The following is a 17378-nucleotide window of genomic DNA, read 5'->3' as shown; positions in this document are numbered from 1 at the left end:
TATACATTGAGAGAAAGAAACAAGCATTGGCATAGCCAATAGGTCTCGCCTTTGGGACCTTATAAGCATTTAGCCATGCAACAGTTGCATAACTAAATACTTATAAGGTCCCAAAAGTAAGACCTATTGGCTATACCAATGCTTGTTTTTTTTGCCTTATTGTCTTGCACACCTTGCCTGGATTTCCCCAGATGGCACTGAATTGTTTCGTTTGCGTGTTCTTCCCCCGCTCATTAAGAGATGTGTGTGTAAACAGATGTCGGCTGCGTGATTCAGTTTGCTTCTTTCATCCGGCTGAAGTTACGAGTGGTTTCCTGTGGCTGCATCACCGGTTGTCATGGGGAGGGATGCGGAGCAGGGGGTGGCGCGCGCGGGCGGGTGGGGCTGCGTGAAACCCTTTCATCCCTGGCTGCTGGAGGAGAGTGGTGTGTGCCAGGCCTGGCGAGTGGTTATTTCGGCGTAACTGCTCGGCTGCCACCGAGCCTGGCTGTACCAGCTCACCAACCTACAGTCTGCAATACCCAGTGCGTTCATGGCCGTGCCACTGCCTGCCACTGGCAGCGGAATGAAAAAAAAAAAGATGTAGACGTAAACTGCAATCCATGTTGTAAAGTAGCTAAAACCACTGTGCAGCATGTTTTAAAAATGAATGTGTCTTTGTGTAATTTAAGTGGTGCTTATGTAAAGCACTCCAATATCTTCGAGATCGAGTTTGCGCTACATAAATGCTGCAAAAAAGGTAATTAAATAAAAATCAAAGTGCCTGAAGGGACATGAGAGTGGGTGTGACGAGGAAGGTTGCGAAAGCAAGACAGAGGATGTGGTGGTTAAAAAGGAAGGTGTCATTCAAAACAACAGAAGGGGGTGGTGGGTCACTGAGTGTCCCTGTGAAATGTAAGTGGTGCTCACGTGAAGCTCTCCAATACCTTCGGGTCATGTTTGCGCTACATAAATGCACCAACATAATAAATAAGAATAAAAGCCCCTGAATGGCAATGTGGTGCAGGGTGCAGCGTTTTTTTAAAACTGTAAGCCATAATGTACGGCAGATAACGCCGCTGTGTAACATGTTTTAACAAGCAGAAACACGAGAGACGGCCTGCGGCCGTCAAAGTGAAGTGGACACGGCGGGAGGGGGCGGAGCGGGGAGAGCGGTATGAGGGTGTGAAGCAGCAGGGGCCTGAGACGAGGCCGCCTTGCCTTTGATGTGGTAATGCGAGGCAAGCGGCTGGTGGCATTGTGCACGCGCTTTCACGTGCACTGGAAGAAATCGCCTGGGAATCGCCTGATCTCGGTAAGCTCTGTTTAAGCCGCAATAGATCGAGCTCCCGCTCTCAATGCGCACATGCGCATTGAGATAGGTCGCTCGACCTAAAAAATAGAGCACAAACCAGGGGCAGCTCCTCTGCTATGGCGGAGGAGTGTTGCCCCTCCTGAAAAATAAAATGATAATAAAACCATTTTATTCTAATTTTATTTTTCTTACCTTATTACCAGCTGAGCCGAGGTTAGGCTGCGGGTGAAGCCATGCTCAAGAGCGTCACGTCATCAGCAGGGAGGAGTGGTAGGCACTTATAAGTGTGAATGTCAGTTTGGCCGGCCGTCTTAGGCTGACCAAACAGACATGTGCACTTAGGTTTCTCCAACTCAGCTGTGTTGTACAGCCAGGTTGGAGAAAAGCTATAGGCTCCCCTTGCCTGAGCGAGTTTTAAATCAGCCCACTCAGGCCAATACAGACTCTGCTCTCATACTAGGTATACCATAAGAGCAATGCCTGGATTGGGCGGGCAGCCTGCGCAGTGAAGCCCTTCCACGTCTGGGATGAGAGGAGCAATGAAGCAGCTGCAGTGGTTAATTTGTAAAATAAAAAGTGCAAGGAGTCTCCTCAGGAGGCAGCGCTAACAAGAGAAATGTGCTGGTGCAAACTGCCTCCTGACTAGAGCCCCGGCACTTTTTATTCTGGAGGAGGACTTGGCCTAATGGCTAGAACTGCCGATTTCAGAGATGGAAAAGCGGGTTCGAGTCTCGGCATTGCTCAATATCCTGTGAATCTGGGGAAAATCACATGCATGCTGAATGAGTGTATCCTTAACTGGTGCTATAAGCAACGGTGCTGAGGATTAGATGCTGGTGCTGAGCACCGGAAAGCACCAGCTCAAATTAAGCACTGGGCGGCTGGCAGCAGGAGCGGAGCGGAGCGGCAGGAAAGTCTTTTTATTTTTAAACCCAACCCCAAGTCTCCCCCTTTACCCCCTCCACCCTACCACTTTACTATAGCGGCAGCCACTACTGCATGCAACAGCAAGAAAGAAAGCTTCATGATGATTCAGAAAGCAAGCCTGAAAACATAGGAAGGAAAGGTCAACTTGAAGAGGAATAGTTTCAAGGCCATAACAAATACAATATATCTGATTCATTAAGTCATTTAAGAATAGGCTCAAGGGAAAGTGTCTGGATTTGTGAGTTAATTGCCTGTAGCAATTCTGAAGAATGAGAAATTGCACTTGTAAAGGGAACTCCTGATGCATAACATTACTAGAGTCTGGTGTGATATTACCCATGAGTCAATGTCTTCCGAGCACTTTCCGAGATGGACTTCTTGTGATGCCCCACAACATAAAGTGGGTGGTAGAGTCAGCTCGCTCAACAGACAGAATGTCACCCTGGAATGGGTGTGAGGGTGGTCAGAACTGCAACCACTGCCTGTCCAGTCGAGGCTCGCAATAATCGCAGGTGGGGGGGGGGGGGGGGCGGTGGGGTGTCGCATGGGGGTTATCGTGCAGGAGTTACCATTGGGGGGGTGTAAAATAAAAATAAAAATAACCCTAACCTGAGACCGGGTCCCTCACCGCCTCTGCTCCTGGGGCAGGTTCCTGCTCCTGAACAGGAACAGGCATGCTCCCTCCCCTAAGCCAATCACAAGGCTGCAATGGCTTAGAACAACGAAATAGTAAGGGAGAACAAGGAGACGCTCCTATTCCCCTGGGGTAATCATGAAAAAACAACAAAGGAGCATCACAATTATAGTGACTATAAGACAAAAAGTATGTTTGTCAGCAAGTGAACTGGGACACAGTCTATGATAATTACAAGCAAAACCTTAGTTAGGTTTACTAAAAAGCCCTCACTCACCACTAATTGGTGACATGCTTCATCATAGGGCCCCACCGGGAGTGGCCGAATGCCACCCCAGTGTGCTACGACGCCAGAAGTTACTGCGGAGCTGGTTCTTGTTTGCGCCGGACCCCGAAGTCTTCGGGGTCCGGCGCAGGGGCATGCAGGTGCAATACAGGTGCCTAGCTAAGGAGGCGATGTGCCATTTCGTATCCACCCTTCCACCCCCCACCCCCCCGAGATCCATGGTGCTTTGAACTCTAGCGCCCCTTAATAAACTCGGTTCCACTCTATTAAGTCGTAATCTTAGAAACCTTTTATTTTTCACACAAGTAACCCCAGGTTAGGGTGCGCCCACCCCGCCGGGGTTCTTACATAACACAAATCACTTACACATTGGTCCTGACGAACGCCTGATTAACTACATCACATAGGCAGAAACATGTTGACCTGATCACCACAATTAGGGGTAATCTTAGACTTATAATTCTGGTCCTTTATCCATCACTATTTTTACTCTTTCCAATTGGCAAATTAATAAAATTATTTTTTTGACCTAATTGGGCATTTTAATCCTTCACTTCACTATCACAAACAAGAACCAGCTCCGCAGTAACTTCTGGCGTCGTAGCACACTGGGGTGGCATTCGGCCACTCCCGGTGGGGCCCTATGATGAAGCATGTCACCAATTAGTGGTGAGTGAGGGCTTTTTAATAAACCTAACTAAGGTTTTGCTTGTAATTATCATAGACTGTGTCCCAGTTCACTTGCTGACAAACATACTTTTTGTCTTATAGTCACTATAATTGTGACACTCCTTTGTTGTTTTTTCAACATTGTGATTGGTGCAGAGTCCCTGACAGCGCCCAGCCGTGCGCCTGTTGAGAAGCCATTTTCTAAAATGTAGAGTGCGCATGACTGCTTTGCTTGGCCCCAGGGCCGGCCAAACATTCAGGGTACTCAGAGTGGTGCAAGCCACTCCTCCCCGAAACTTCTTCCCCCTGACCCCAACCAGGAAAACCCCTGCCTTCTGCTTTCTTTTTAAACTAGCATTTTATTTTCTGCTTCTCACACTGCGAGAAAGCAGTGGGGCAGCACTCCTCCGCCCTAATGGAGGTGCCGTCCATGTGCCTGTCCCATTGGTGGATGCAATCAAGCTGGTTGATTTGTTTATATGCACCATGTGCATGTCCAGAGCTGGTGCACTTTGTGGCGTGTAAGGCATTATGGGGCACAAGAATCAAAATTGTAAATTGCAAATACCTAATTGTGAATTCCTGTGAATCGCAAGAGTTTCAGATTGCGATTCCTAGGGGGTCGCAAATCGCGCAATTTGCGTCCCCCTAGGAATCGCATAAATCACGGGGATGGTAGTCTGCTGAGGTCAGCAGACCACCATGTCCGTGATTGCTTTTAGAGAAAGTAATCTTTTTTTTTTAAAGCACCCCGTTTTGCTTAAAAGAAAACAATATGCTTGTTGGACTTGGCCCTGCTGGCAGGTTCACCCCTGAACTTTTTGCTTTTTATATGTGACCTGGGGATAGTGATTCTTGGTTTCTGCGCACTTTCACTGTGTCCCAGTAAAAAGTGCGTGCGCACTCTGAGTGTGTGTGGTGAGATAGGCCTGCCCTCCCATAGGAATGCATGGGGAATGTATGTGTCCCTGGTAGTTCCTGATGCGTGGGGTGTGCAGGCTCGAGTCTGGTATGTGCGGACTCGTGTGATTGAATGCTGCGCAATGCTGCGTGCAGCGTGTTTGTGTCTAATATGGAAGTGCCACTTCTAGAAGTGTGCCTGTCTGTGCAGTGAATGTACTAGCTTGTGATTGGCTGGAGCTGGCTGGTGTGCCAGGCTCCATGAGTCCTGATGGGTCTGCCCCGGTGGTGAGTGTTGAGATCCGCATGTGTGATGTGAGGGAGTGGTGCCCCTGGGACCTGAATAGGGCTGGGCTTTCCCCACACAATGCTGGCTCCGCCCCCTGTGGTTCGTCTAATGTCCCTAGCCTGGCCAGTGAAAGGAAAGGGTGGTTGAGCACATCACAGTGCTCCAAAACCAGCTGCGACTGGTTTTTCCCCCACCCTGCACCCTGAGACAAAGGAATTCACTGTATAAAAAGGGGCTATGTCCCCATACAAAATGTTCTTGTTTCCAACTCGAATCTGCCAGGGGCATGCTGCTGCTGGGGCCCAGGGGAAGGCTTGCCTCCCTGGGCCCTGCCCAGCCCCTGGATGCTGGATGGACTTTGTTTTAGGGACCCCTCCGCTTTGCTTGGGAGTTGAAGGGCTTCCTTTGGACCCTCCTGCCCTCTGCTCCTAGGAGGGCCTTGTTGCTGGGGCCCTGGTTGCTGAAGGGGGCCATTCCTGAGGAGCCTTGTGCTGTCTGTGCCCCCAGCGCCTGGAGCGCTGTATTTTTCATTGTTGGGCAGAGCGCTGTCGTTTTCCCGAGGAGGAAAGCGCTCCTGCCCTTTTGAGGCCCCCCGAGTCCTCCATGTGCACTGTATGCTTGCGGGTGCCCACCCTGCATTATGGCCGCTGATTTAATCCTTAGCGAGTGCCCACCTCGCTTCTATGTTTATTTTATCAACTGAGGGTGCCCACCCCTCATTTGGCCCCCATGAAATCACCGCCGCGGCCCTCGCGCCGCAAAACAGGAAGTCAGGCACCATAATACCTGACTTGGGGCAGGACTTCTGGTTCTGCGAGGAAGTCCCGCCCGCCGCCGCGCTCCGATTGGAGGGAGCTGCGCCAACCGGAAAGAGAAGAGAGGTAGGCCCGGGGGCTCCCGTGAGCTGGGAGAGCCCCGGGCCCGCCCGGAACAAACCGCCGAATGGTAGGGGCTCCCATGACCAGGAGGGAGCCCCGGAGAGTAAATTGTCCCAGAGCCTTAAGGCTCCATCTCAAGTCCCAGTCCCGAGATAGGGGACCGGGTGAAGACCTGGCGAAGCGGGCGCATGAGGAAGGCGGGGCTCCCATGAGGATAGAGAGCCCCGCTGAGCGCTATTGCCGCCTGGAGATTGAGATCCCCCCAATGGCCCCCGGCGAGAGAGGAGCTGCCCGTGACCTCCGGGAAGCAGCCGGTGGGTAAGGCTGCCCGGAGGGGAGAGGGGGGAGAGGGCGCCAGGGATTCCCGCTCCCACAGGAAGCACAGAGCTAGGGCGGCCCCGGATGGCAGTGGGCCGCCCCACCGTTGGTACAGAGCCTGGAGGGCTCCAGAAAGGGCACTGTTCAGTTGTTTAGAGAGCCTGTGTGGCTCTGACTGGCCCATGTGTTTAAAAGGCCCAGGGGGGTCCCGAGGGCCAGAGGGGCCCGTATTCTTGCCCCTGAGGGCCCCAGTTCGATTGGGCATACTTGTTTCAGGAGCCAGGGTGCTCCTAGGGTGGTATTTGTATTTCAGAGCCTAGTGGGCTCCCCCAAAATGCCCCTGATTTGTTCAGAGCCAGATGGCTCAGTTTGGCGCAGTTTTGTTCTGAGGGCTTGCGAGAGCCCCTGCCGCAGTTTTGTCACAGCTGCCCAGCAAGTAGTGGGCAGCTGCACCGTTTAGGTTTTCCTTCCTAGGGACATGTGTTCTCTGGACTCAGGAGTGAGGCACACTCCTTCGTCCCTACTTGGCCTTCCCCAGCTGCGCAGCACTTAGTGCCAGCTGCAGCGTTTAGGCCCTGTTCTGTCCCTCAGCTGCCCAGCAAGTAGTGGGCAGCTGCTACGTTTAGTTTTGGGGGAAATTGGCGTAACCTGGACTTTGATGTAAGTACTGTGCTAATGTGCTTTCTGCGAATTCTTCTTTGCTGCACCCACCTCTGAATGTGTTTTTGATGCGTCATGTGCCTTGTTCTTACACCGCTGAATGTATGTTTATGCATCATGTGTTATCCTTCCCTACACCTCTGAATGTTGTGATGAATCATGTGTAATATTCCTATGCCTATACCCCTAAATGTATGGTGATACTTAGGTGGTTGTTTTCTCCTAGTACAGGTGTCGCTAGTGAGGTCCTGGTTCCCTGCGTGACATTCTTCTAAGGTGGTTAGGGTTGTGTAGGTGGTACTTACCTGTTACCAGTAGTTACTGGTTGTGTGCTCTATGTTTCATTTTTGTCCTACAGTGATTATTATTCTAAAATTTACAAGTGCATATTCCTGACAGTGGTCCTTGTGGCCCTGTCCTGTACATATCCCCTATAAATCCTGCCCGTGCCTGTTGGCACATTGTAAAGTGTGTGTTTTTATCTAATGTGTTTTGGTGTAATACAAAGGCTATTTTTATACATAATCTACAAATAGTGGCCTTCCCTTGTGTACTGTGAGGTCGAAGACCCCAAGTTAATTCTGCTTTATATACTATCGGGCAGAGGATGCTCATCAACCTTCTTGCTGCATGTGCTGATCCCAGTCACTATCTTTACTATTAAATGTTAAAACCCTGTATGTGTGTGTGTGTGTAGTCCACAACTGATCCTATTCCCTCACTACACCTTTCTACTGGAAAAAAGGGGGAGGGAGGTTGACAGAGCCTCACAGGAGCAACACCCAGGGGAGGATATGACAGACTGGTACTCGCCTGAATCCCCACTTATCATCATCAGCTACTGTCAACCATGAAAGAAATGGGGATAAAAAGTGTGCAATGAAACCAAAATGTGTAACACGTGTTAAATGACCCTGTGTGGTATGACAGATCACTAGATATTCAAGTTCTGTAACACCACTGTGTAAAAAGAGCTGGGCTAAACTAGCAACTACACCTTTATTCTGTGCTGTTTGCTCACTCTATTAAAAACAACAACCGACATGTTTCATCACCTATATATACTTTACCGGTGATTTCTTCAGGGTTTTTAGGGTCAGCGTAAGTCTTGCACTTCTAGATTCTCCCTTTATTGTACCTGTAGTCAGATAAGGGGCACAAATACACACACACATACATTGTACTCAATGTGCCTCGGTAGGGATATTCATAAAGTAAAAAATTCGAAATTGAAAATGAAGAAATTCCAATTAAAAATTAGCGTCTCCACATTTGAATAGTGTTGGTATTCATCATACATTACCAGGTGGCCTCTTTATTATGAGCCTACCCGGCCCCCGTAGAAGAATCTAGGCCTGTCGGACACCACTACACCATTAGTGAGTCCCGTTACCCGCCTAACGGTCGGTCTCTGTAAAACAAAGTTAGGGATAAAAATGCCATATTTATTAAGCTGATCACTTGTGCTTACGCTCTTGGCGGTCTCCTACCCTGCGCCTTGCGGGTTATTTATTGGATGTTTGAGGGCTGGTATATGGCCCCGGGTGTGGCTACTCCTCATGGTGCCGTTATCCCGTTTCTAAAAGAGATCGGTAACTTCATCTTTAGTATTAGAGCCTTACTCCCCGGGGGCATATCGTACCTCGTTCTATGGGTCCGTAGACCAGCATGGTGTCAGCGTCCCTAGTACCAGCGAGGGGCGTGGCAGCGGCGCTAGATTTGCCTCCCTATGTGAATCTGTAGCAATCAATCGGTATCCTTCTTACCGTCGTTGTGCAATGGTCTGGCTTCCGCTCATCCTGCGTCTGGCCCCATTTTCCCGGGTTGCAGTTTTCAACGCTGCAATTCCGGTCATGTGATGGAAGCGTGTAGTGCTACGCCAGTAAGACGTGCTCAACGTGACCTGACATGTTTGGCGGCCATCTTTGAAGGGGTCATTTTCCTTGAGTGTGGTGTGTATCATAAATACATATGGATGCATCGTATGCTTATCGCTACTGATTAAGCACAAGTGATCAGCTTAATGGATATGGCTTTTTTATCCCTTACTTTGTTTTACAGAGACCGACCGGGTAACGGGACTCACTAATGGTGTAGTGGTGTCCGACAGGCGTAGATTCTTCTACGGGGGCCGGGTAGGCTCATAATAAAGAGGCCACCTGGTAATGTATGATGAATACCAACACTATTCAAATGTGGAGACGCTAATTTTTAATTGGAATTTCTTCATTTTCAATTTCGAATTTTGAACTTTATGAATATCCCTACCGAGACACATTGAGTACAATGTATGTGTGTGTGTATTTGTGCCCCTTATCTGACTACAGGTACAATAAAGGGAGAATCTAGAAGTGCAAGATTTACGCTGACCCTAAAAACCTTGAAGAAATCACCGGTAAAGTATATATAGGTGATGAAACATGTTGGTTGTTGTTTTTAATAGAGTGAGCAAACAGCACAGAATAAAGGTGTAGTTGCTAGTTTAGCCCAGCTCTTTTTACACAGTGGTGTTACAGAACTTGAATATCTAGTGATCTGTCATACCACACAGGGTCATTTAACACGTGTTACACATTTTGGTTTCATTGCAAACTTTTTATCCCCTTTTCTTTCATGGTTGACAGTAGCTGATGTTGATAAGTGGGGATTCAGGCGAGTACCAGCCTGTCATATCCTCCCCTGGGTGTTGCTCCCGTGAGGCTCTGTCAACACCCTCCTCCCCCGTTTTTCCAGTAGAAAGGTGTAGTGAGGGAATAGGATCAGTTGTGGGCTACACACACACACACATACAGGGTTTTAACATTTAATAGTAAAGATAGTGACTGGGATCAGCCATGCAGCAAGAAGGTTGATGAGCATCCTCTGCCCGATAGTATAAAAAGCAGAATTAACTTGGGGTCTTCGACCTCACAGTACACAAGGTAAGGCCACTATTTGTAGATAATGATATGAGTGGGGGGCAGCCTGTTCCCCTTTTTTTCCCCCTTAGGCTCCTGTTATGATTGAGTATTTTTATACATAACCTTGTGTGGAGTTTCCTTTGTGGTGGGCCTTGGGTGTTGTTGCTGGGGGTGCGCGCGCAAACACTTAACTCACATTGCCTCCGAGTTTAGCCTTACTGCTCGTGTCACGTTACCAAGGGGGTGAGCAGGGGTTATCTTGGCATGTAACTCCCTTGCCCTGACGTAGGAATGGTGGTTTCTGACTGACTTTGGCGCAAGCCTTAGCCAGCCGGAAATCCCATTTCTAACAATGCTTCACAAAAAGTAAAATGAAAAGTTGTCTTTTCATTTTTTTAAGACCAGGCAGTGGTCCGTGTGACCACTGCCTGCTCTTAAAAATGCTTTTACCACCATTCACAAAGGAGAAGGGGTCCCTTGGGGACCCCATCCCATTTGCGAATGGGTTACCACCTACTTGAAGTAGGTGGTAATATGCAAATGTTTTGCAATAGCATAAACAGTTACCAAACATTCATGGATACCGTTAGGATTTGGTATTTGGAAGGGACGCCCTAAACACGCCCCTTCCAAATAACGAATGCAAACCCATTTTGGAATGCGGTAACAGGTTACCAAATTGCAAATTGGGGTTTGCTGCATCTGAAAAGCATTTTTTACGTTTGCAAACGGGTCGATTCTGCTAATCGGCCATTTGCAAAGGCAAAAATGCTTGATCCATGTGCCCCTTTGTGTTTTGTGTGTACATTTATCGAAATGTTACATTTGCAAGTAAACACTTTTTGAAAAGCACCTTCCAGTTTCTTTGTTGTGTTATTGATTGACTGTGTTTATTGAGTGAATGCCATGGACACGTGTTTTTAAGGTGTTTGTCATTACTACAGGGATAAGCAATATTCTAATGACAAGAAAGATTCACCTTCACTACACTGACAGGGGCATGGGTACTCTATCTTTGCACCATCCACCAGCACTTTAATGATGAAGCTGGTGGAAGTTATTTTGAGCGACTGGGTGGACAACACAAAAATTGAAGAACACTTCTTGGAAATGTTATAAGATTGCTGTGGAGAGTTTTACGTTATTTTACTGTTCTTGTGTGGACGTTTATCTTGCTGCTTTAGATCTTTGAATCATCATGTGTATTTACTGGTTTTGTAGAAGACTATGTAAGAAAACAGTTCAATATTGGAGGCTCCACCCTAAAGATTAAAGAGCATCGCTCAGCTGCCAAGGTCCTTAGTTTGCTTTGAAAGCTACATATGGTAGTGAGCCATCCAACTAATGTGCGAGGATGTGAACGTGCAAGAAAATAATGGTGAACAGAGTTAGTCAATGTTTGCAGACAATGTCACACATGAAATTGATTGTGACTGCGGGAGAGGCGGTAGGGTTTTTAGCTAGATTATGGAGGTAGGAAGCTACTCTGTAACCTGCCAGCCATTTACATAATCATTAAAGATAGTCTGGAAATGGGGCTACACCTAACTGGTGGCATAATGGCTGCCCCTTTCTGACAGCCAGTCAGTAGGTTAGGTATGTCAGCTGTAATTCCTTCCTATTGTGAAGATAGCGCTAAATGTAAAAGGGTTTCATACAAATGGTGGATGTCCCACTCTCTGTGTATCTAGAGATCCAGGCAGCTCTCACCACAAGAACAGACAGATGCATGTCACAAGCCTATTAATATGGGCAAGGCTCTCCAACAACTCTGGATCCAGAACGTAATAAGGGATACAGAATATAAACACAGAATTAATATTCTTACTAAAATTACAATTAAACACACAAAAAGCAGCTAGTGATTTTTGCAAAAAGATACTAGAATAAGCTCATGTAGATCAGGTTAAACCTTCTCCTCTGCTCTTGAACAATTCCCAGTAGGATGATATGCAGTATCCGTGTTGATACCTCCAGGCTTTGCGATGGCTGGTGGTGCACCTTGGATTACATATATCTGAAGGTCCTTGGAATCATGGGCGGGATATACCCATAGACAGTACGGGAGGCTCCCATCTACCACCAGGCAGAGGAAGAGTACATGAAGAGTGTTTGAATCTTTCACTCCAGTTTTGACCATCTTCTTTTCGGATATGCAAATAATAAGACCATTTTCCTTACTAAATGAGAATGGTTGAAGACTATCTCTCGGTTCTGGAAATCAATTAAAATTGGTTATTTCCATCTGCCTAGGACACATTTCTACTTCACAGTTCTTATTGCAGTAAAGGTGGCCATGTGCCTAATATATGGGATAAGGTACCCCCTGTCGTACATTATAAGGATATTGAGAGTCACAGAGGACTTCCACAACAATATAGAGCACGAGGCCAAGGGCTGAGCTCTTTTATAAGGCCATGGAACTCCAAGGTGACTCGCAATATAATTTTATCATATGGCAGAAGGTATTTCACACCATCCCCTTCCCACAAGCTGCTTAAATCCTTGGTGTTTGCTCTTTTATATTGCAGAGAAGAATAAACATTGACTCTGTACAGCAATATTAAACACACCAAAAAGCAGCTTGTAATTTTTTGAAAAAGATATTAGAATAAGTTTAATGCAGACGAGGTTAAACATTGCTGTGGCTCAGATTGTATACAAATATGCAGATATTTTTTCTTTCTTGCAATGATCTACAGGGAGGAAAAAAATAAACATGTTGCTATAAACATCTCCTTTCTACTGATTATATGGAGTACATTTTAGCCATAAAATGTTGTGGTCAATCAACCATTCTTTGTAACCTTAAAGCATACAAGCAGGACAAGGTTACCTATGCAAGAAAGAAGTGGTTCACCAAGGACTCGATTATTAATAATAAAACATATTTTCTTTCCTTTACATTTATTGTTCTCAGTGATTGAATTAAAGATTCAACTAAATATTTATTTATGAATAATTGGTGAACTACTGTTTTCCTACATAGCCAGATTCCCATTGGCGAAATGAGTCTCTCAAGTTGTTTCAGAGGCGGTTCATAACACAACCTGAGGAATCAAAGACCGAGGTGCCTAAGCAGTGGGGGGTCAATTAAACTCTATCTGCCGCCCCTCCTTAAAGATTGAATGGCCCCTCCTTCCATAGACAGGTGGTGTGGACTCTATGGAGGTTGGTATGGTTTCATCTGTTCCTTACACTGTACCCTCAAGACTTTAAATGCTGAGAGTTTTCCAACTATTTCTACTAGCCATCAACATTAATGCAGTGTCGAAGTTGTGATATATTGGGCCGGATTCAGAAAAGTAATTTGCACTTTTGAGTATGTTTACTACTTTTGGCTATTCACAAACCCCGAGTGTAAATTTGCTTCAAAAGTGTAAAGTATTCAAAAGTGTAAGTTACCTTTGTGAATTAGGCCCTTAGTAAGGAATGTTCTCTTCCATACCTGTCTGTAAAATATTAAAATGTTATGTTAACAAGTATTTATTCTTATATAGAATAGGTTAATTCCAGTGTAGCAGAGAGTGGAATTCCAGCCACATGTACAGAAGTTAACTTGCAATTTATTTTTATAAATTACTTTATTCAATATTTTACTTCAGACAAACACCACACAAACATTGCAAGGTGAGCATGAAACCAGTTACGCAAATAGCCATTGTGTACATAGAGATGACGTCAAAGGTAGATGTTACAGGGCAGATTATACTGGACTTCTGATAATAAGTGGCATACAAATGAACAGAGGCACAATATCAAAGACAATTAGCTTCTCCTTTTCTCCTGTTATCTCTGTTAGTAAACATTTAATTTTAACAGTGTATTCTTCAAGTGCCGCCAGGTCATATTTTACATAATTGGGGCAAACAAAATGTCCCATTAAGTGAGACACAGCTATTAATACAACAGTAACCTGGAATTTAATTCTTTATATGAAAGACATTCATTCAATACCACCTGTGTTATGTTATGCTATGCTATGTTATGTACATAATTTATTAGAAGCTATTTTACCGGGGGAAGGCGGGGGCGCTCATGGTGCTGAAGCAGTGAGGAGGTAGCCGAAACAATACAAGGAGAAAAAGAGAAATTGACTCAAGAAAGAAAATACATGTACTTGCTTCTCATTTACACAAGAAGAATTCAAAGCTGGTTTGAAATACTTAAGTCACTACCTCTTGAAGTAGTTGGTTTGAATTGCACAGAAAAAAACCACAAAGCGAGCGCTGAATGGGAAACAAAAAAGTACACACCTTTTTACAAGTAGGGTATCCGAATAAATTGTGAAATTAAACAGAATTTAAAATGAAAATAAAAGAATGGGTTAGAAATGTTACATGTAGGTTGTAACATTAACGTGAATGAAATTATACATAAAATTCAGGGGCTGTCGTACAGTTACTAATTACGCACTCTTCTTACTTGCTGCATAGGTACTACACTCTCTGCCTACCCTATGCTATTCCTGCCACACATCCCAATATCCTTATTCCCTCCTTCTTAGTAGCAGAGGATCTTGTCCTTCCATACAACCCAAGAAGAAGGTTGGAAGCCTTCATCACTGGTTCGGCTGAAGCAGCGAAAGGCCTAGTTCCGAACACAACAAGCATTGGCATAGCCAATAGGTCTCTCTTTTGAGACCTTATAAGTATTTAGTTATGCAGCACACTATCCTTGGTGCAACAACATCAACTGTTGCATGGATAAACACTTATAAGGTCCCAAAGGCGAGACCTATTAGCTATGCCAATGCTTCTGCAGGAACCTATACAGATTTGCAGGTGATGGAAAAAGTAGGATGGGAGGAATAAAATGATGAGGATTCATTCACCTGGACATACTTGGCAGTCTACATTGCAAATAGAGTACCCCGTTGGAACCGCTAGAGCAAGGTCTATTACTGAGGAGCTCTTGAACAGGTCTCTGTGAGGAAGAAAATAGGAGGAATTATTTTCATATAGTCAGAAATATGCAGGTGATATTCAAGAAGGGACCTGGAATTAATGGGGGAAACATGTGAGACGGGCAGAAGAGGGTTGTGTGGAGGTTAACTTGCTAAAACTGGATAAGGACATTTTTTTTTACTAACGTGGCCTATTGTTCTAGATGGACTGAAACAGTTGGGGCACGGGGACATAACTAATGTTGTGTGTCTCCTGTCAGGAGTACTTAAAAAAAAGCATTGGCATAGCCAATAGGTCTCGCCTTTGGGAACTTATAAGTGTTTAGCCAGAGATATTGACTTTACCTATGACATTGAGCTGTGATGTACAGAAGTCTGCAGCATGCTGAAAAGTTATAATTAAGAAGTGTCAGAAGCATTTTTGTTACCTTAGATATGACCAAAAACACATTATGTACGACCATATTAAAAAGTATTAAAAAAATGTCTTTAATTTTTTTTGTCCTTTCAATGCTGGCAACTTGTATCTGCCTGTCCCAATGGTTGCTTGTTGTGTGTTTTTTTGTTATGGGGGGGCATAAATAACAGGAGGGTGAAGGTCAGTCAGTCAGTCAGTTAGTGAGAGTCAGTGAGAGAGTCAGTGAGAGAGAGTCGGTCAGTGAGAGAGTGAGAGAGTCAGTCAGTCAGTGAGAGTGAGAGAGTCAGTCAGTGAGAAGGTCAGTAAGTGAGAGAGTGAGAGTCAGTGACAGAGTGAGAGAGTAAGTCAGTGAGAGTGAGTCTCTCAGTCAGTGAGAGTGAGTGAGTCTGGCAGTGAGAGAGTATCAGTGAGAGAGTGAGAGTGAGTCTGTCAGTGAGAGTGAGTCTGTCGGTGAGAGTGAGAGAGTGAGTCTGTCAGTCAGTGAGAGTGAGTCTGTCAGTCAGTGAGAGTGAGTCTTTCAGTGCGAGTGAGTCTGTCAGTCAGTAAGAGTGAGTGAGTCTGTCATTCAGTGAGAGTGAATCTGTCAGTCAGTGTGAGTGAGTGAGTCTGGCAGTGAGAGAGTCTGGAAGTGAGAGTGAGTCTTTCAGTGCGAGTGAGTCTGTCAGTCAGTGAGAGTTAGTGAGTCTGTCATTCAGTGAGAGTGAGTCTGTCAGTCAGTGAGAGTGAGTCAGTCAGTCAGTGAGAGTGGCGGAGTCAGTCAGTGAGAGAGAGTGAGTCAGTCAGTCAGTGAGAGTGAGTCTGTGAGTCAGTCAGTGAGAGAGTGGGAGAGTCTGTCAGTGAGAGTCTATCAGTCAGTGAGATTGAGTCTCTCAGTCAGTGAGAGTGAGTGAGTCTGGCAGTAAGAGAGTGAGAGTGAGTCTGGCAGTGAAAGTGAGTCTGTCAATGAGAGTGAGAGAGTGAGTCAGTCAGTGAGAGTGAGTCAGGGTGCACATCTGAGCACAGATCCTTATGCTCAAACTAGAATTGGCATGAGTCTACTTGAGCTGATCAGTCATGGATGCCCCTGGCTTGGGTCTGATGTGAACCAGGGCAAGAGAGGGACAGTAGCAATGCCGCTCCAGCGTTTGGGCAGGGATGATGGTGCAGGGTATGAACACAGCTCTGTCTGCACAAGCAATAATTGGCATGGGTCTTAAGTTGATCAGTCATGGGTGCCCCCGCCTTGGGTATGATGTGAACAAGAGCCAGAGAGGGACTGGTACCATGTGTACTGTTAGTGCTTTGGAAGAAGATCTGCCCCTCCTCCATACCACGCTACACCAATCAAATGGAAATGTATTCTATCTCCATCCTACAGGGCTTCGGAGGGGGTGACGCGTATGTTAAGAAATATCAACACAGTTTTCTAACTCCAGTCTCCGCATCGGATGAGTACCCGTTTCACTTCTATATCTAGTCCTATTCAAGCCTGCCACCTATAGTAATATTAATTATAATAATAATCATGGTAAATATACACGCCATATTGATATAATTAATTCTATAAAATAAAATACTGCGTAATGTATCCAAATGATAGGAGAAGTTAAGTAGTCCAGTAAGCGGTAGGTGCAGCTCCGCTGCTATTTGTAAAATAAACCATTGTATTCCCATATTGATGTGTCGGCTCGTTGTAGGAGTGTATGTTGTCTTCATTCTAGTACCACAATTGTGTGTTAGCACGTCTTTGTAGAGCTGAGAGAGTTCGGTGGAGCTGTGCTCATTTGTCAAACTGGCGATGCATCTTGTGTGATTGATAAATAGTCAGCAGCAATCATGGGAGGGGCAGAGGTCATAGAGCAAAGGTCGCTGAGTGAAAACAAGATGACGGACTATATTGGCGGTGCTATAAATAAACATAGCTGAACTATGAGTTTAGACACGACTCTCCTGGCCTTGTTTTGCCGAGCCGCGCTCGTTACTGGGTGCGTTGTTTAAATAGCTCGTTACACGTCACCAGGCCGTAACAACTCCTAACTAAGGCCAGGGAGTATAGTGACGTGTGTGTGTCGGAAGTGCCAGGCTTCTGATGGGAGCAAAGGCCTCTGACACGTTACTCCGTTACATGACTCAGTTACTGGTTAAAGCCCGACCTCATGGAAACATTTCACTGGTGTGCAACCCTGGAGTGTTGTAAGGCACGGAATACCCCTGACCGTGCCAGAGCCACGAGGCCTGATGCAGAAACATGCTTATTTGGTTAGGATTTAAACCCAGAATTGCATAAGAAAAGTTAACAAAACACTTTTATGCAACATCA

This window comes from Lissotriton helveticus, chromosome 7 (assembly GCF_964261635.1).
Source record: "Lissotriton helveticus chromosome 7, aLisHel1.1, whole genome shotgun sequence".
Taxonomy (NCBI): domain Eukaryota; kingdom Metazoa; phylum Chordata; class Amphibia; order Caudata; family Salamandridae; genus Lissotriton; species Lissotriton helveticus.
Note: the sequence above shows the minus strand (reverse complement) of the source record.